Source organism: Dromiciops gliroides, chromosome 3, assembly GCF_019393635.1.
Source record: "Dromiciops gliroides isolate mDroGli1 chromosome 3, mDroGli1.pri, whole genome shotgun sequence".
Taxonomy (NCBI): Eukaryota; Metazoa; Chordata; class Mammalia; order Microbiotheria; family Microbiotheriidae; genus Dromiciops; species Dromiciops gliroides.
Window position 1 is genome coordinate 438,711,370 of NC_057863.1, and position 21,207 is coordinate 438,732,576.

The following is a 21,207-nucleotide window of genomic DNA, read 5'->3' on the forward strand; positions in this document are numbered from 1 at the left end:
GCTATTCTCCACTGACAAAGTCATCTCTCTTGGTTATATGGTCTCCATTAGGCATTGCCCTACTAGTCCACATGTATTCAATGATTTTCTTTCTGTTTTTAATATAACGGGAACATCTCTAGACCCTTCGAGATAGGGTCTCCCCATGTGGAGGACAGTAAATATATGCCAGACCCCTGTTACACTACCTTCTGGCTTTCATCTCTTCAGACCACTTGCTAGAACCATTCTGGCTAATTCCTCTTAAGTTTGAGTGCAGCAAAGACTTTTTTTCTGATAACTAACTCTTGGGTCAAAGCCATCCCCAGCTAAGGGACTGCTCATTCAGTAAAACCCGGTGCTCCCATACCAAGACTGCCTCTTCTTTTGACTCTTGTATTTGGAGCTGAATTGTAGCCTGTTATTCCAAACAGCTATCTGAATTAATATGAAAAATCCCCAAGTGCCTCTCCAGGCAGGCATTAGAATTAGAGCCAGAATACTAATACAAAAGCTAAGGAAAGGAGGAATTACTTTCTATCCTTCTGACTTACTTTAATGCTTTTATAATTCATAATACATATATTCATGTATACCAAATATATATGGCACCTAGGTATATGTATGTGTGTGTTTATACATACACACATATACATACATACATACATATATACACATGCATATATATATATATATATATATATATATATATATATATATATAAAGAGAGAGAGAGAGATGATAAAGGCAAACCCCCCTGACTTTAGTGGAAAAACTTCATCAACTTACTCTATGGGCAAATAACTACAACTTCCTCCAGTTGAGCTTACATCTCTTCTACTTTTCACAAACATCTAGAAAAATTATACTATACTCATTGTCTCTACTTCTTTACCATCTATTAATTTCTCAAACCCCTGAAATGAACCCACGACACAACTGAAACTACTTTTTCTAAGATTATTAATGAGCTTTTAACTTCTAATTCTTATAGCTTTTTTTCAGTCCATGTCAACCACCTTTTTGTCCTGGATATTCTTTTATCCTTTGACTTCCTTGACACTGTTCTTGCATCTCCTCATACATATATGATCAGACCTTCTCAACTTCTTTTCCCGGATAATATATCTTCCTGCTCACTGATTTGTACATCCCCAAGGCTCTGTTCTGTACCCCTTTCTATTTTCAGCTATCTGCCTTCATTGGTTAATTTATCACCTCTACACATATAACTCCAAAGTCAATGTATCTAAACATAATCTCTCTCCTGGACTCTAGTCCCACAATACCAACTACCTATTAGACACCTCCATCTAATTGTCCCATTGGTATTTCATCAAGATGTCTAAAAGATAAAAGATTCCCCCTGAATCCATCCCTCTTCTTATTGCCCTTATTTCTATTGAAGGTACCACTATCCTTCCTGTTACCCAGATTTGAAAAATCAGACTTAACTTTTAAAAAAACTTTTAGTTCGTTTTATTCTTTTCAATTAACAAGCTTGTTTTACCTCCACTTCCTCCTCCAACCCAAAATGAACATGAAAAACAAAAACCCTTGTAATAAATATGTGTCTCATTCTGTACCTTAAATCTTATTACCTCTCTGTCAGGAGATGGGCAGTCTGCTCCATCACTGGTACTCTGAAATCGTAGTTGGTCACAGAAGTGATCAGAGTTATTGAGTATTTCCAAATTGTCTGTCTTTAAAATGTTGTATAATTTGTTCCCTTGGTTTGGCCACTTCAATCTGTATCAGTTTATACACCTCCTTTCAGGTCTCTCTGAAAACATCCCCATCATAGTTTCTTATAACATAATAATATTCCATTGTAGGCATCAACCCAGATTGGTTTTGTTGTTTCCCAATTGATAGATATCCTCTTAGTTTTCAGTTGTTGTTGTTGTTTTTACCATGACTGAACTAGCTGCTCTCTCTCTCTCTCTCTCTCTCTCTCTCTCTCTCTCGCTATATATATATATATATATATATATATATATATATATATATATATAAGTCCTTATTTATATCCCTTTCCGTTGATCTTTGGGGTATAGGTCTGGTGGTGATATATCACTGGATCAAAGGGTATGCACAGTTTGCTGACTTTTGGGGCAAAGTTCCAAATTCCTTTCCAGATTGACTGGATCAATTCACAGTTCCACCAATAATGCATTAATGGGCTTATTTTCCCACAGTCACTTATACATTTATCATTTTCCTCTTTTGTCATCTTTGCCAATCTGAAGGCTATGAATCTTAGAGTTGCTTTAATTTGAATTTAGCTTTAATTTCTTCCTTTAAAGACCATTGTTTAGATTTATCCTTTACCACCCCGCCTCTGCTTTGTCAACTGTCTCATTAATTTTACCTCTTCAACATCTGTTTATTTACCCTTCTCCCCACTCACTCATGAACCACCAGTCTAGTTCAAGACCTCATCACCTTTCACCTGGACTGTTGTAATAACCTCCTTATTCTTCTTTTTGTTTCCAAACTCATTTCCAGTATATCCTTTACATAGCTGCTAAATCTTCCTAAAACTGAAGCTTAATCATGTCATTTCCCTGCTCAAAAATCTTCAGTGGTTCTCTGTTATTGCTGGAATAAAACTCCATCCTACCTTTCCAAACTTATTCCTCTCACTTTCTATTATGTTCTAGCCAAAATAGCCCATTTACTATTCCCCAAACTTAACATTCCATCTCTGACCTTCAGACCTTTCCACAAGCTGTCTTCCATGTTGGGAATGTACTTCCTCTTCAACTCCACTTCTCAGAACCCAGTTCTTTTTTTCATGGTTTTATTCTTGTACCACTTCTTATGGGAAGCCTTTTCCGATTCCTGATCCCAATTATTAGTGTTTTCTCCTCAGATTATCTTCTGCCTTCTTATATTGTACATGTTGTATCCTTAAGTAGAATGTGAGCTCCCAGAAAGCAAGGATTATCTTTTCCTTTCTTTTCCATTTTCCCTTTCCTTTTTTCCTTTCCTTTCCTTTCTTTTCCCCTTTCTTCTCCCCTTTCCTTTGCTTTCGTTTCCCTTCCCTTCCCTTCCTTTCTTTTTTGGTATATTCAGCTATAGGAATAGCACCAGAAAAACTGAAATGAATTGAAAACTAGAGCATAAGTTAGAATATAATTGCATAAAGGGGATGAATGGCATGAAGATGGAGAGACTGAAAAGGGACATTTCTTAAATATGCTTCTTTTCACTTATCTAGTGCTAGGGGGCAACTAGGTTAGTACAGTGGCTAGAGCACTGGGATTGGAATCAGGAAGATCTAAGTTCAAATCTGGCCTCAGACACTTACTAGTGGTGTGACCCTGGGCAAGCCACTTAACCCCTATTTGCTTCAGTTCCTCATTTGTAAAATGGGGACACACTGGAAAAGGAAATGGCAAACCACTCCATATCTTTGCCAAGAAAACCCCATGGATATAAGGTCCATGGGGCCTCAAAGAGTCAGACACAACTGTACAAGAAGCATAGGTTGCCCATAGCTACAGTGTCTTATTTTACTGTGGGTCTAATAGACATTACCTTTGAGGATGAATATAGTTCCTTTGGGGCAACACCTGCATTTCTTATAAATTTATCTCACTAGGGTACTTGTTTTTGTTTGAGTTTAACCTCTGGGAAATTAATAGCTGCAAGAAACACAGTAGCTCCAGAAAAAAGCTTGGCAGTAGAGGCTTCTTCTCTTGGTTTTAGACAAATAACCTACAGGATTTTCTTAGGAACTGGAGCTAGCAGGGACCTGAGAGATCATCCAATCATTTTATAGATGGAAAAAGCAGACCTAGAAAGGGGATGTGACTCGATCAAAGACACACAGATATTCATTAGAAGACCTGGAGTTCGGATGTAGGTTCTCTGCCTCCAAAACTGGAACTTTTTTGTTTGTTGAATTAAGTTGACTGTGGTAAGCATCATCTAAGAGTGATCTCTTCTGGTATATGATTGTCCTTCATTTCAGTAGCATATTTTTGACACTTGAGTGTCATATGTGCAGAAAAAAAGTGGATCAGTGTTAGCTCAAACATGCAGGGCACTTTATTAAACCTCCAAACAGTTAGCACATGCTTAGAATTATTGGACTTTGCTCATCTGTGGTTTGTAGCAGCATTGCTTTCGTTTCTGGCTTTGTTCTTTCCCACAGCTGTGCATTGCTTTCTCCCTTATTTGGCCTCAGTCTGATTATACAGCTCACAGCCCTCCAACAAGCACCCCAGAATTCCCCTCAGCTCATCCAGTAACCCCCCCTCCCCGCCCCTGCCAGTTTATGGAATGGCTTTCTGAGGACACTCAATTGAAAAGAGATGCATTGTTCTGAGGCGGTTATCCTGTATCATGATATAGAGTAAAAAGCAGTTCTGAGCACTTCCTGTCTCAAACTATGATGGTTAAAATTCCAGGTGACGGAATCATCTCTTTCCCTGAAGATGAATTGGAAGTCTCACAGACACCTTTCTTCTAAGTGTCAGTTGTTGTCATATAGCTGAAGAGCCTCCATTCACTCCCAGACTCTGGTTAAGTCTGGATGATTCTGGGAGAGTGGTATATTAACTCTTAGAGTTAGGCAGTTTAAAGCTGCTAGATAAATCCATGTCGAAGAATACTGCAAATTCTAACGAACACATTCTGTGGCACAATCCCAGGAATGTCGCAATGGATTCCTTTTCTAAGGGCCCAGGCTGAGTGAGACATTTCTACTACTATGTTTGGCTATGGGAGAAGCAGAGTCCTAGAGTCATTTGTCACAAGAGATAAATTACAAGGGGAAAAAATAGTATTTTCAACATGTCCTTTAGGAAAAGGCCAAGGAAAGGCATTTACTGTCTCAGCTACCAGAGGTGAGGAATCCTCAGACTCAGGTATATTTGTCAGGTATCTGGGATAGAGTCACACTTCTTTTTAATGTTGCATTTTCTAGTGATTTTATTTTCCAATGTCAAAGATTTGGTAATACTATTCAGATAATGCAGTGTTTAGGAGTCCTCGCCTGAGGTATGAGGAAGTGTTTCAAAAGAAGTTGTTAGTTTTAGAAAAAGTAGCAATGAGTCTATACTTTTTAATTGGATCTATCTAGGAAACTTATCCTCTAAATTAAAAGTTTGAGATTCCATGCCTTTTTTTGGAAAAAAAAAACAACTTGAGCCCACAAAAGAAAAAAAAAGGATACTTTTCAATTTTAAGTTTTGCCATTGCAGGGTTGACTTCTCTTCTACAACTGAATTTTGTTTCTTCATTCGGTTGCCTGTGGCAACCGGTTCTAAGGAGACCTATCATGTTAACCAAGGTAATGGCTTTGACTTAGAACCATTTTTTGACGTCCGAGATGTTGGTAAAATGCTTGGCAGAAGCTTAATCTCTTTTTATAATGCCTTATTGGAAATGCAGTGCTTGAGCAGGCCATTGTGAGGGCTCTCAGTTAATGTGCCAACTGGTTAGGATGCATATTTTCTGGAAATTACTAAACTAGTCAGGGAGACAGTCTCAGGGGTGTGTGCATTTCTCACTAGAAGAACAAATATTAAATAGGAAAAGAAAGGACTTTGGATTTTCTCCCCAGCTCTAGTATGGCTGGTGGGTTCCAGAATGTATCTCTGTTTGCCTTTTTGATTGCTGGGCCGTATTGAAAGGATTAGAATGAGTAGAAGAGGGTTGTTTGCATAGTCTGTTTGCCAGGGCTGTCAGGTCAGGGAGAGGAAAGGTTTCTGAAGGCTTGGTTGAAAGGCTATGCTGGAGGAGTGAGGTTTCTATGTCTGTTCCATATTTCATTAAGGAAGTTTTGTCAGCCCAGGCAGGCCACTGTGGGCCTTTTCTTATGGGGAGATACAGAGGATTTGCAAAGTTTTTGTTACTGGAGAATATTTGGTGAGGGATGACACATGTAGCATAGTGGCTATCCTACATTAAAAGTTATCTCCCAGGGCAGCTAGGTGGTGCAGTGGATAAAGCACTGGCCTTGGATTCAGGAGGACCTGATTTCAAATTTGACACTTACTAGATGTGTGACCCTAGGCAAGTCACTTAACTCAAATTGTCCCACAAAAAATTGTAATTGAGAAGTTATCTCCCTTCTCTAGAAGTTCTGGGTCATTATCCCCTGAAGAATGAAAAATAATTAGCTTTGGTTTTAAAAATAGTTTATACTAGTTATAAGTGAATCATGACACATTAGCTTCCAACTTGGAATAACTTTAAATGACTTAATTTTCTTCTGGGGGTGAACTTAACTGACCCCATTTGGCTGTGACTTTACAGGATGACATTTTAATCGTTAGAGGCAAACCTTTTCTTTTCATCATGTACTGTCTTTTTAAGGGATGGAGTTTATTGAGGATGTGCTGTACTTATAAACTTAGAGGTTTCTAAAAGTATTTGTTTTAAATTAGTTTTGTTTCCAAAGAAATATATTTCTTTTAATGAAGGACACTTAATTTCTTTGGTTGCTGTTGTCAATTTCCTTTCTTTCTTTTTTAAAATTAAAGATGAACAATTCCATTTAACTTCCTAAAGAAAACCAGAAATTTACATAGTCACTAGGTTTTTTTGTTTTAGGTATTCTTCCCTTTAAAATATGACACTCAATAGGTTTCCTAAACATTTTGCCTTATGTTGAAATATGTTTCTTCGGTTACTGGCACCTGGATCTATTAGTGTCATTGTCCGTGTTTGATGCAGAATGAGAGCAGTAGCAGTTGTTGGGGTGTGGGGAGGTCAGCCTTGAATGCTTAAGATTTGGGAGATTAAAAGACTATAACGTGCCAAGTGGTTGAAATGGGGGAAAGACAGTCCTCTCTACCACCATGTCATTCCTGTGTAGTGATAAAAACTGTGACTTCTTAAAACAGAAGTTATCTGAAATAATGAGCCCCTTGATTTGAATTGTCTAAGTCAGAGGTTTTGGGCCAGCCTGTTGACAAAGCTTAACCAATTTCCTAACTGAAAATTCTTATAATTATATATTGTTATAAAATTGTAAAATGTTTAAGCTTGAGCACCAAAGGCTAACAATCTCAATTTAGATTTTTTTGTTTTTTGTTTTTTTAACAAACAAACAAAACAGATTTCATTCTGTTCTAGGAGCTATGATTTATTTTAGTCTTTTTATAGACTTTAAAACTGTTTAAACTTCACTGGAGAAATTGTTCCAAACTGAAAAACATGCAGTATGGAGATGATAAATATGTATATACAGTATATATATATATATATATATATATATATATACATACACAGAGCAATATATTTGTATCTATTTGTCCTTTAACTGGCAAAGAAAATACATTATTACTATAAGTGTTTGGGAGTGCTGGGGAAGAGACCAATGATTCACTTATTCCCATAAGGGGTATGAAGAAGCTAGATAGATTCTCTCATCTGGTTAGTAGTTACTATCATAAATATTTAGTCAGTCATATAACTGAAGAGAGAGGTAGGGCAGTATCCTAGCAATCAAGGAACGTTTATTAAGTGTGTAGAAGTTGTGCTGGAAATTATATTATGTAATCCTGAGATTATACTATATACATATATGAAAAATACATATGATTTGGGAACTTCCAGTGTTGAAATTCCTTCCCAAATGAATATCAGATCTCAACCTGCCTTTGATTTAATAAATAAATCCCTGATACCCAAAGAGATCATCAGGGTCATGCATCTACTGTCAGAGGGAGAATCTGAACCCAGGTTCTCCCTATTCCAAGGCTAGAACTCTATTTACTGTGCCACACTACCTCTGTAATTTTGATGATTATGTTGAAATGCTTTAAAGTCCATTGGGTACATTTTGCTTAGTTTTAGCATCACATGAAAATGTTGATGAATGTTGATAAAACATTTGTATAACACTTTCCTTTTTTTTTTTTTTAAGTGAGGCAGTCGGGGTCACACAGCTAGTAAGTGTTAAGTGTAGGAAGTCGGATTTGAACTCAGGTACTCCTGAATCCAGGGCCGGTGCTCTATCCATTGCACCACCTAGCTGCCCCAACACTTTACTTTTTTGAAGGAAAAATGTAGTATCAAAAAAAGATTCAAAGAATACAAAGATAAATCTTCACAAGCAGTTCCTAAATGATAAATGGGTTAAGAAATTATAATAATATTATAATAAATTATAATAATTCACATTTATATAGCTCCTTGTACTTTATAAAGTGTGCTCCTGAGCTCTCCTTTACTCTGTGAGCAAGTATTATTCCCATTTTAGAGACAAGCTGAAGGAGGTTGTAAATAATTTGCCCAAGTTCATACAGCTGTTACAGGAAGAGGAAGGACTTTGACAGAGGTTTTATTCAAATTAAGCACCTTCTATATGCTAAGCACTGTGCTAAGTGCTGGGGGTACAAAAATAGGCAAAAGACAATCCTTGCCTTCAAGGAGCTTACAATCTAATGGATCACAATCAAAACTCAAGTTCATTCCACTACACAAGCTTATTTGTCAGGCAGTGGTTTGAAATTTGAACTAGATTTTCCTTTAGAAACAATGATATAAAGGTTCCTGCACCCTTTTAAATTAGCAATGTAGCTAAAATATTCTGCATGTTCAATGAAAACATAATACAAAGCATATATATATATATATGTATATATATATACACATATATGAAAGGTGATACCTTTTAATTTTAAATATAAAAAATGTTAACACAGAAAGTAGCAGAAAACAATAGGTTTATTGAAGCTTCAGGGCATGGCATAATTACAAAACAAATGAAACAAAAAAGAGAAAGCTTTGTAATCTCAGTTGAATGTTAACACTTGAGAAAAAACTAATTTTTATTAGTGGGGGATGAGGAGGTAGATAGTACCTTTGGTAGAAATTCTGAAGGAAACACATAAACATTTTAAACAGCTTTAGACATGGACGGAACCTGTTCTTATAGTTAATTTCACTGTGAAACTTACTTTCCTTTTCCTGAATAGAAGCATTGCTGATTCCATTATTGATATGATTGAGGTTTTGAGGGATTTACAAATACAGTAACTTCCCATGAGTCAATTATTGGGTATTTATTAAGTGGCTTTTATGTGCTGTGCACTAGGCATTGGGGATATGAACAGGAAAATGAAACAGTTGTTGAGTTTATGTTTTGTCAGGGGAGACAACATGTACATATATAAGTATACTCATATATGAGGTAGCTGGGGCACAATGGATGATGTGCTACCAGAGTTCAAATCTCCCCTCAGACACTTACCACTTCTTGTCTTGTAAATGCTTGTTGCCTTGACCCTAGGCAAATCATTCAACTTCTGCCTACCTCAGTTTCCTCATCTGCAAAATGGGAATAATAAATAATAGCACCTATTTCCTGCCGCCACCAAGCCAGTTCCAGATGAAAAGAGGCCGATCCTCAACAGCTTCTCCCAGAAGCCATCTGTAAAACAGGAAGCAGGGCTGTCCACACACATAGCTCCAAGCTAATTGGCTGGTAGCTTTGATTGACATGACTACAGGCGATTCTATAGATGTAACTTCCAGATGCCAAGTCACATGCATTCTCCTCAGGGCAGAACTCTGATTCTCACACTCCAATGACCTTTCTTGGTTTTCTTCCTCCTAGCAATCTGCTGCTTCTGACATTATAGTTCATTCTTTCTTTCCTTCCATGATTTCTGTCACACTGGTTTTTCTTGATTCTTATACTTGTCTGATTACTCTCTCTTTTTTTTTTTTTTGGCGGCGGGGCAATGGGGGTTAAATGACTTGCCCAGGGCCACACAACTAGTGAGTGTCAAGTGTCTGAGGCCGGATTTGAACTCAGGTACTCCTGAATCCAGGGCCAGCGCTCTAACCACTGCGCCATCTAGCTGCTCCTGTCTGATTACTCTTGCTCAGTCTCCTGTGCTGGCATGTGCTTGGTCTTTTAAGTGTGGGTGCCCGCAAAGATTCTACCTTGAACTCTCTTCTCTTGTCTCTCTCTCTTCTTTCTTGGTTATCTCATTTGCTCCCATGATTTTAACTTCCCACGGTGGTATTTGCCCTATGAAAGACACCAATTTACTTATAGAGGTGTATGGTATTTAGTCACAAACCTTTTTCTTGTATCCTCAGTAGCTTGTCTCTGGTGTCCTTCTTCCCTCCCCTCCACTGCTGTAACATGCACCTTTCCTCCTGTACAGACCTCCAAAGCTGGGTGTCCTTAGCCTTGTGGCATTGAGGAGAGAGTGGGGATCTGGTTGATTCTCTCTCCAAAGCAAAAGTCATGTTAGAGGATTGGTATATTTCCATTATCCTTTTCAATGTGTACAGATGCTCCTTCTCCTAGAGAACTCATTAGAGAGAGATCTTCTCTCCCATCATCCCCAACCTTCACCTAATTGCACTCTCTTTCCCTTGCATGACTGGGCTGAATCAGTGCTTTAGGGGAACTGGGCAAGGGGCCCCTAAAGGAGGGCTCTGAGACACAAGCCTGTGAGGTTGCTTGTGTTGGCAGCATCCAGTGCTAGGATGGAGTGAACTAGGAGATGGGGCTCTGAGATGTTAATTTCTACCAAGTTATTTCATGAGACTTTGACCTTGTTCAATGCTTCTGTTTTCTAATGGGTTCAGCTTTAGTTGACATAGATTGGTGTTCTGTAAAAAAACAGCTACTCTGCTGGATGATTTGGTTACTTTGCCATCATGGCTCCTCACATGTTTTTTCTTTTGTTGTTTTTTGGGTTTTTTTTGGTGAGGCAGTTGGGGTTAAGTGATTTGCTTAGGGTCACACAGCTAGTAAGTGTTAAGTGTCTGAGGCTGGATTTGAACTCAGGACCTCCTGACTCCAGGGCTGGTGCTCTATCCACTGCGCCATCTAGCTGCCCCATCCTCACATGTTTTGAATTGAATGCTTGTTGAATTCTATCTTGAATCTTTCTTGCCATTTCAGGCCTGAAGCAGGTGTCCTCTTTTCCCCAAGTCCTTTTGTGTTTCACAGTGTTTCTCTATTGAGGAGTCAAGTATTCAGATCCTCAGGTCTCAAGCTCATAGCAAACACCTCCTACTGAATCCAGGTGGCTAGTATATCTCCTCAGCTGATGACCTCAGATTCCTAGGCTGGAGGGGAATGTCAGATTTGGGGGCTTCTTGTTACAAAATGGGCTGACTAGGCTAAGACCCAAAGTACCTTTTGTAAGATTGGCATGGCAGAAAGCCATAAACCACAGGGTGAATCCCAGAGCTATGTGAGCTCATGCTTAGTATCTAATCCTTCCCCAAACTACTTAATGCTCTTAACAGGAGAAGGGGTGGATGAAGTAAGAACTAAAAGGAAGTGAGGAGATAAGGATGGGAGACTTTAAACCTAAAGTATGTGTGAGGGATTACCAAAGAGGGGAACATACCCAAGAGTCCTTCTGTGTTGGGAATGCTGAGGTGCTGACCTAGATATAGACATAAACATAGATTGTAGTGGAGAATGGAAACAGATCTATGGATTGTGATAGGAATAGCTGGGATGGGAGTGGCTGCACCAGCCCCATCATAAGGTCATATATTTAGATCTGGAATTGAATGTAGAAGTCATCTAGTCTGACCCACTCATTTTACAAATTAGGAAACTGAGGCCTGGAGGGGTACAGTGATTTGTTCAAGGTCACATGGTGAATGGCAGGTCTGGGATTCAGATACAGGCACACTGACTCCAAATCAAGTGATCTTTCTATTGTATTATCCAAGATGAACTGACTAGCTAAGCATGCAGCAGAAGCCAGAGAGAATAGGGAGCAAAGGAAAAAAAGATCCCTGAGTGGCCACAACAAAGGGAAGGAAAGAAGAATTCCCAGCAGCAGCATTTTGGAGAAGGGAAAATGAAGGGGAATCAAGAATAGGAAGGGGAACTCTGGGGCAAAATGCCTATTAGTATATGTGTGTCTGGAACTTGGGACTAGACATATTCCATTTTTCAAGAAAAAGGCAGTAGAACTTGAATTGAAATTGCTGTGTATATGTGGTATTTGGGCTCAGTTGCTGAGTCATAGACTATTTTTATTTTTTAAATTTTTTAAATTATAAAAGTACTCTATTATTTTCCAGCTACATGCAGAGATAGCCCTCAACATTTGTTTCCGTAACATTTCTAGTTCCATGATAAACCCAAAGATATCCAAGCTTTGGGAACAAAAACTCATTATTTAACAAAAACTGCTGGGAAAACTGGAAAACAGTATGGCAGAAACTAGGTATAGACCAACATCTCCCACTGTATACTAAAATAAGGTAAAAATGGGTACATGATTTACACATAAAGGATGATATCATAAGAAAATTAAGGGAATATGGAATTGTCTCTCTGTCAGATTTATGGGCAGGGGAAGAATTTAGGACCAAAGAAGATATAGAGAATAAAATTCAATGTAAAATAGATCATTTTGATTATATAAAATTAAAAAGCTTTTGTAAAAACAAAACTAATGTAACCAAGATTGCACGGGAAGTAGAAAACTGGGAAAGAATTTTTGAAACAAATATCTCTGATAAAGGCCTCATATCTCAAATATATAAAGAATTGCATCAAATTTATAAAAATACAAGTCATTCCCCAATTGATAAATGGTCAAAGGATTTGAACAGGCAGTTTTCAGACAAAGAAATCAAAGCTATCAATAATCATATGAAAAAATGCTCTAGATCATTATTGATCAGAGAAATGCAAATTAAAACATCTCTGAGGTATCACCTTACACTCATCAGAGTGGCAAATATAACAAAAATGGAAAATATTGGTTATTGGAGGGGACATGGGAAAGCTGGGATGCTAATGCACTGTTGGTGGAGTTGTAAAAAGATCCAAACATTCTGGAAACCAATTTGGAACTATGCCCAAAGGGCTATGGAACAGCTTTGATCCAGCAATACCATTAGTAGGTTTATATCCCAAAGACATCCCCAAAAAGAGAAAAAGATCTATCTGTACAAAAATATTTCTAGCAGCTCTCTTTGTGATGGCTAAGAATTGGAAATCAAAGGAATGCCCATCAATTGGGGAATGGCTAAACAAGCTGCGGTATATGATGGTGATGGAATACTATTGTGCCATAGGAAATGACAAGCAGGATGCCTCTAGAAAAGGTTTTCTTCCTCCTTCCCCTCCCTCCCCGCAAGACAGCAAGCAATCTGATACAGATTATACATGCACAATCATATCAAACATATCTCCATATTAGTCATGTTGTAAAAGAAGAATCAGAACAAAAGGGGAAAACCTCAAAAAAGAAAAAACAAAAGCAAAAAAAGTAGAAACAGTATGGTTCAATCTGCATCCAGATTCCACAGTTCCTTTTTTCTGGATTTGGAGAGCATTTTTCATAATGAGTCCCCTAGAATCATCCTGGACCATTGCATTGCTGAGAAGAGTAAAGTCATGGACCATTTTGGGGGGGGGCAATAAGGGTTAATTGACTTGCCCTGGGTCACACAGCTAGTAACTGTCAAGTGTCTGAGGCCAAATTTGAACTCAGTTACTCCTGAATCCAGGGCCGGTGCATTATCCATTGCACCACCTAGCTGCCCCCATAGACTATTTCTTCAAAAGCAATAATAAGATACCACTTTCCTTTATATTCTAGGTCTCTAGATTGGGTTTTCTGACAAATGCTCAAGAGGAGGTGGTGAGAATCCTTGAAACTTCTCTTTGGAGATAGACTAGCAATATTTGGTGCTTATTGGCTCTTGTTCCACTTGAGGACAAACCGCTGTTTTATGTTGAGAGTACACTCTTCTCTTTCTCGTACCTTTTTTTAATTTCTGCAATTCTTTTGCTATATGTATCACCAGATGTATGTCACTCCCTTGGGAATAAGAAAAAAAATGGTTTAAAGTTTTAGAAGGAAAATTTCTGGTGAGTTAAAGTCATGTTCTTTGGATATTGTCAGTTCCTCTCCAGTCTTTTCATAATTTATGTTGATTGGGGCAGGATGATAAGTTGATTTATCCATGATACAATCAGTTAGCTTTCAGTACTCTACCAGTATAAGAATGAAGCTTTTAATTTAATTATCTTAAAAGTCATGATAATGCCTCTATCAGAAACTTAGCTCTGTGGTCACTTAGCTCTGGCACAATGGGGTGGCTGCAGTGCTGGTCTTGGAGTCAGGAGGGACCTAGTTTCAAACCTTGCCTTTGACATAATTCCAGCTGTGTGAACTGAAGCAAGTCACACAATCTTGTTGGCCCTCAGTTTCTCCATCTGTAAAATAGAGATAAACCTATATTACTTACCTCAGAGGGTTGTTTTGAGTATCAGATAAGATGATATATGAAAAGTACTTAGAAAATATTAAAAAACTATAAATGCCAATTATTTTCATTATTGTTGCTACTACCAAAAACACAGCTCAAAACCAGAAATTAAGAAAAGGCTGATGAGAACCTAACACTTTACTCATAGAAGCCCTCATTCAAGAGTCTTTTTTATTATTATAAATCCCTAACAATGTGGTTAGTTTCCAAACCAATAGCATGTTAAAAGTGGGGGAAAGGAACTACTAGTGGTAGGTTCATCAATAATAGCAAGATCTGCTAATTGACAGTAGGGGAGGAGACAGAAAAATCCGAAAAGCAGACACAAGAACTTAAAAAGAATAGCAGTCTAATTTAGACCTACATAACTCAGAAGGTCCTGAAGGTGTCATAGTACAATAACTGATAATCTTTAACTATCAAGAAAAGGGGGAGATATCAAAGAAATATGTAATATCTACTAGAAGAATTTCTGTCCAGAATAGGTTGTTAGAAACAGGTTTGAAAAAAAAAGAAATAGATTTGGGTGGGGAAAACTTAGTCATCTAGGACTAATTGCCAAATAGTTCAGTTTCACTGAAATTTTACTATAGTAGTGTTATGAAGAACTCATAAAATTAGGGGAGAAATCAGATTTTATATTCTAGCATATAACAACATTATGGGTTTCCTTACTTTGAACTTCTATCAACTCTTGTCAAGTATAGAATTTTTCTATCTGAATTGATCATCTTATTAGATAGTTCAGTTCTGTTCTTACCCTAAAAAGATTCCCTTTAGAAGATACTTCTAAAGGCTAAATTTAGCTTTAAAACATCTTGTCCTCTCAGATCATTCATGTACTTTCTGTCATCTTCAATCTGTCCTTATCCACTGACTTCTCTCCCACAAAAAATGTAGCAGATCACCACCATCCTTTAAAGAAAGAAACAAACAAACCTTTCTACTTGGTATCACTTCAAGCTGTTTTCCTCTCTCTTTTCTTCCTTTTACTTACTGTGAAGTTTTGTCTATTTTCCTTGAAATTTCTAACCTGACTGGCATTTTGTGCTCCTTGTAGAAATAATACAACATAGAAAACCTTTGATGTGGATAGATGTTAGGCTGATCTCAAAGTAGCAATTTATAATGGACTTCTGTAGTACTCTAATTATGAGACCAGGAAATGGAATCTCCTTATTTAAAAATGAAAAAATAAAACAGGGTGAAATTCTTTTCAGCTAAATAACTTTTGGTGGGTTCTTTGAATAGGCCAAGTTTTTTTAAGCCAAGTTTTAGAAGAGCAATTTAGCTGCCATGAGAAGGGATCTTTTTGTTGTTTCTTTTAAAAAACATTTTTAGTTTACAGCTGTTTATACATTGGCAATATCCACTAGATTCTTGCCCTGAGTGATTTCAGTTGCCTTCTGGCTAAACATATATTTCTTGCCCTCTCTCACCCACAGCATTATCCAGAGCCAAGTTTCTTTTTTAAAAATTTTCTTTTATTATTTTCCAGTTACATATTACATATAAGGAGAGTTTTCAACATTTGTTTTAACTAGATTTTTAGTTCCAGATTTTTCTTTTCTTCCCCCCTCCCTTCCCTCCCTCCTCCCCAAGACAGAAAGCAGTCTGATACAGGTTGTATATGTACAATCACATCAAACATATTTCGAATAGAATTTTATTTTCCAAAATATATGTAGAAACAAATTTTAACATCAATTTTTTAAAAAAATTGTTCCAACTTCTCTTCCTCCTCCATTCCCACCCCCCACCCACTAGACCTCAAGCATTTCAAAATAAGTTATACATGAGTAGTCATGGAAAACATTCCCACATTAGCTAGGTTGTGAGAGAATACAGTCAAAAAACTCCCAAAACTTCAGACTGAGGAATTGTCAAAGAGAAAAAAAAAATTTTTTTTAAATGTGTTTCCAGGGGCAGCTAGGTGGCGCAGTGGACAGAGCACCAGTCCTGGAACCAGGAGCACCTGAGCCCAAATCCGGCCCCAGACACCCAACACCCACTAGCCACGTGACCCCGGGCAAGCCACCCAACCCCAATTGTCTCACCAAAAAAAAAAAAGAAAGAAAAAAAAGAAAAGAAAAAAATGTGTTTCCATCTATTTTCAGATACTATCATTTCTTTCTCTGTAGATGGGTTGCCATTTTCATAAGTCCTTCAGGGTTATATTGGACCATTGCCTTGCTGAAAATAACCACATGCTTCCCAGCAGATCATCTTACACGATTGCTGTTATTTTGTATACAGTGCATTTCACTCTGCTTCGGTTCATGTAGGTCTTTCCAGGTTTTTCTAATAGTATCCTGTTCATCATAACCTAAATAAAGTACCTTAAACTTGACAAAGAATTTTCTTCATATTAGCCCAGCAAAGTCATCATAACTATTTCCCTCCATCCTATTCCCTTCCCATGATATTTACTCTATTTTCTATCTTCTTTTAAACTATTCCTCCTCAAAAGTGTTTTACTTCTGACTGTCCCCTCCCCTACTCTGCACTCCCTTTTTTTTCACCCTTCCTTCCTTATCCTCTTCCCCTCATACTTTCCTGTAGGGTTAAATAGATTACTCCTCCCAACTGGGTGTGAATGTTATTCCCTCCATGAGCCAACTCTGATGAGTTTAAGGTCTTTGAGCTAATTCTATGTTCCAAATTTTCTTCCTCCCTCTCTCCTCAATATGTCATACTTGTGCTGTTATGCAGAATATCTTTACCTTCCTTGAAAGTATTTTGCTTTTTACTACTCTCTCCCCGAATCTGCCCTTCCCTCCTCCCCACCCCCCTTATCTCCCTCCCCTCCCTCAGGGCAAAAATATATTACTATACCCACTTGGGTATGTATGTGAGTCCTTCTTTGAGTCAATTCTGATGATATTAAGGTTCACTCACTCCCCAATTCCTTACCCCTCTTCCCCTCCCCTCCATAAGCTTTTTTCTTATTTCCTTCATGTGAACAACCTCTCCCCAGACCATCTCTCCCCTTCCCCCTTCCCCAGTCTATTTCTCCTTACACCTCAACCCTATTTTAAGGATGTCATTATGGGTTAGTTAGGTGGCACAGTGGACAATGCACCAGCCCTGGAACCAGGAGGCCCCAAGCCCAAATCCGGCCCCAGACATAAGACACCCCACACAGAACAAAACATAACATCCCTTCATATTCAGTTCAGACCTGTGTCCTCTGTTAAATCCTTACTGATATAGTTCTTATGAGTTTGAAGTATTGTCTTTCCTTGTAGGAATATAAATAGTTTGATCTTTTAATATCCCTCACGAAGTCTTTTTCCTGTTTATCTTTTTATGCTTCTCCAGGGTCTTGTATTTGAAAGTCAAATTTTCTATTCAGTTCAGGTCTTTTCATAACAAATGCCTGAAAGTCTTCTTTCTCCTTGAAGTTCCATGTTTGCCTCTGAAAGATGATGCTTAGTTTTGCTGGGTACGTGATTTTTGGCTGTAGTCCCAGTTCCTTTGCCCTCTGGAATATCATATTCCATGCCCTCCAGTCCTTTAATGTAGAAGCTGCTAGATCTTGCTTTATCCTTATTGGAGCTCCACAGTATTTAAATTCCTTTTTTATAGCTGCTTGCAATATTTTCTCCTTGACCTGGGAGTTCTGGAATTTGGCTATAATATTCCTGGAGGTTTTCCTTTTGGGATCTCTTTCAGGAGGTGATCAGTGGATTCTTTCAATTTCTGTTTTAGCTTCTGCTTCTAGAATATCAGGGCAATTTCCCCTCACAATCACTTGGAGGATGGTGTCTAAGCTCTTGTTTTGGTCATGGTTTTCAGGTCATCCAATGATTTTCAAATCATCTCTCCTAGATTTATTTTCTAGGTTAGCTGTTTTTCCAAGGAGATATTTCACATTGCCCTCTATTTTTTCATTCAATTGGATTTGCTTTACTGTGTCTTGGTTTCTCATAAGGTCACTAGCTTCCATTTGTTCCATCCTAATTCTTAGGCAATTATTTTCACCAGACAGTTTTTTAATCTCCTTTTACATTTGGCTTTTCAAACTGTTGACTTTTTTCTCATGACTCTCCTGCATTGCTCTCATTTCTCTTTCCATTCCTTCCTCTCTTTCTCTACATCTTCGTTCTATCTCTCCTACTTTCTCTTCAAAGTCCCTTTTGAGAGCTTCCATGGCCAATTCATATTTTTCTTGGAAGCTTTGGATGTTGGAGTTTTGACCCTATTATTATCTTCTTCTTCTGAGGATGTATTGTGGTCTACTTTTCCCCCAAAGAAGTTTTCATGGTCTTCTGCTTTCTCTGCCTATTCATCCTGGCTTACTGTTTCTTGGCTTTTTACTCCTTAAAGTGTAGCGCTGCTTCCAGGACACACTGTTCGTGCTACAGTGTGGCCCAGGGGGTGATTGGGCTTCTTCTCAGCCTGCCTGGCTTGTGAGTAATCACAGCCGCTTTCTCTTTGACCCGGAAACAGAAGTCTGATTGAACTCTGATTCTCTATGGTCGGAAGTTTGGTGTGCTTTTACCCCTCCCCCACTGGGCCACCACCACTCGATTCAGCCCACTGGTTCAGAACCAGGGCGCTTTGCTCCAACTCCAGTAGATACTGCCTCCACTTTACCCCGGCTTACCGCCGAACCCCCTCACCAGTCTGTGATTGGAGCCTCAGAAGCTGCTGGTGCTGAAGACTTTGACATGCGCTGGAAGCAGTGTCCCTGGCTGGGTCCGGACCGCGTGCTGAGCTGTTCAGCCTGATCTGTAGGTGATCAGAATTGCCCTCTTTTGCAGAGAAACAGTCTCACTCTGTTCTTATGTGCATTAGGCTGTTCTGGGTTTTGAATTTTACCACATTATTTGGGCGTGAATGGACGGGTTTATCTGGAGCTTGTGGGAGTCACAGCCTCTCCTCTGCCATCTTGGCTCCACCCCCCCCACCCCCCCCATCAAACATATTTCTACATTAGTCATCTTGTGAAAGAAGAATCAGAGCACAAAGGAAAAACCTCAAACAAAGAAAAAACAGTTCAAAAGTAGAAACAGTATGATTCAATCTGCATTCATAATTCGCAGTTCTTTTTTCTGGATGTTGAGAACATTTTCTATCATGAGTTCTTTAAAACTGTGTACAATGTTCTCCTGGTTCTACTCCTCTCAGTCAGCATCAGTTCATGTAAGTCCTTTCAGGTTTCTCTGAAATCCTCCTGCTCATCATTTCTTACAGCACAATAGTATTCCATTCCATTCACATACCACATTTGTTTAGCCATTCCCCTATTGACAGGCATTCCCTTGATTTCCAGTTCTTTGCCACCACAAAGAGAGCTGCTATAAATATTTTTGTACATGTGGGTCCTTTTCTATGGTCTCTTTGGGATACCCTTTTGGGTCAAAGGGTATGAACAGTCTCATAGCCCTTTGGGCATAGTTCCAAATTGCAGAGCCAAGTTTCTTAAGGGAGTTCAGACTGCTGTGCCACCAGTCACGTGGTCTAGCTACATTGGCATCCTACCACCACATCCATCCTACCTCCTCACCGGCAGAAGCTGTCTCAGTTGGTTTTGACTATGGTATACTAAGGGCTAAAGCAGGACTTGGGTTTAGGTGGGTTCAGCTGGACTTTACTAATGAAGGGCTGATTCCATATCATCCCTTCCTGCTTCTTCCTTATATGTTCTCCCCCATCCTTAAAAAAAAACCTAGATCTGTGTTTTTATTGGTAGAAAGAACTACCCTACCAATCACAGATTATGGACTGTCCTCCATTTCTGGAATGCCTTCTCTCCTCTCCTCTGCCTACAGACCTACCTAGCTTCCTTTAAGTGCCAATTAAAATACATTCTTTCACTGGAAGTATTCCTCAACCCCTCTTAATTCCAGAATTAAGATTTAAAAATTTTTAATTTTTATTTAGACTTCATCACTAATACCATTTGATAACATGATGACATGGTAGGCACAAATGACATAGTAGTCATATAATCTTTAAAATGCATGGTTTTTCATAAGTAGTTTGTCAAGCACAGTATTATTATTTGCCACTAGGTTTGAAGATGACACTTGTATTCTTTGGTTTTTATGTGTCATGTAATACTATATTTGTCTAGTCATGTGTTGGTAAGAAATTCAGAAGCCGTTTCTTTTTTTTTTGCTGGTTGCCTCTCAGTCAGATCTACCTTCTTATGGGAGGAATCATCAATTGGGAGGCCTTACACAAATTTTCAGGATTTACTTTTAATTATAATTTAATGTCATTTATGTTGAAAGCACTGGCCCTCCCTCTGTTAATTATTTCCTATTTATTCTGTATATAGGCCACTTTGTATGTATTTGCTTATAGTCTCCCTGCATTGGATTATAAGCTCTTTGAGGGCAGGGAATGTCTCTACTCTTTTTGCATCTCCAGTGCTTAACACAGTGCCTGGCAAAGAGTAGGAATTTAGTAAATGTATATTGTTTGACTTATCACCTCTATTAAGACAACCTTCCTTCCTTCCTTCCTTTTCTTTCTTTTTTTTTTTTTTTTGGCAAGGCAATTGGGGTTAAGTGACTTGCCCAGGGTCACACAGCGTCAAGTGTCTTGAGGGCAGATTTGAATTCAGGTCCTTCTGAATCCAGGGCCAGTGCTTTATCCACTGTGCTACCTATCTGCCTCTTTCTTTTTTTAAAGGCAATTGGGGGGGCAGCTGGGTGGCGCAGTGGATAGAGCACTGGCCCTGGATTCAGGAGGACCTGAGTTTAGATCTGGCCTCAGACACTTGACACTTACTAGTTGTGTGACTCTGGGCAGGCCACTTGGCCCCAATTGCCCCGCCAAAAAAAAAATACAAAAACAAATAAAGGCAATTCGGGTTGTAGGGGCCAAATTTATTATGGGGAGAGTTAATTGGGTGGCTCACTGTAATATTGGGGTTCAGAAAATAATGAGAGACCTCAAGGTCCAAAGTTTCCTCCCTTCCAAACTGCCTTTTTAGTTACTTCTTCCAGGCTAATAAGAAAGGAGATTAACAGCCTC

The 21,207-nt window shown here is 38.6% G+C and overlaps 1 protein-coding gene across 1 annotated transcript in view; it reads left to right on the forward strand.

Annotated features, from left to right (window-relative positions):
• Positions 1-21,207, forward strand: part of CHN1 (chimerin 1) — a 297,373-nt gene that overhangs the window by 38,310 nt on the left and 237,856 nt on the right. The window lies entirely within an intron of this gene.